Source organism: Brassica oleracea, chromosome C4, assembly GCF_000695525.1.
Source record: "Brassica oleracea var. oleracea cultivar TO1000 chromosome C4, BOL, whole genome shotgun sequence".
Classification (NCBI taxonomy): domain Eukaryota; kingdom Viridiplantae; phylum Streptophyta; class Magnoliopsida; order Brassicales; family Brassicaceae; genus Brassica; species Brassica oleracea.
Window position 1 is genome coordinate 6791124 of NC_027751.1, and position 207 is coordinate 6791330.

Consider the following 207-nt stretch of genomic DNA (forward strand, 5'->3'; position numbering starts at 1 on the left):
ATCGTCGATATCTCTCTAACCATTGGGTTTCTCGCGATTTCAAGGTCACCAGTGTGTTCGTGACGTTGAGACGAGTCCGGAACAGGAGTTTCAGCCCGAGAACCGCCGCGACATGCCCACACACGCAGGAGGAAGTTTCGCGCGTGAATCGCACGCGCCGCCATCTCCGCCAGACGTTCGCCGGAGCCACCGCAGCCGGCCACCGTC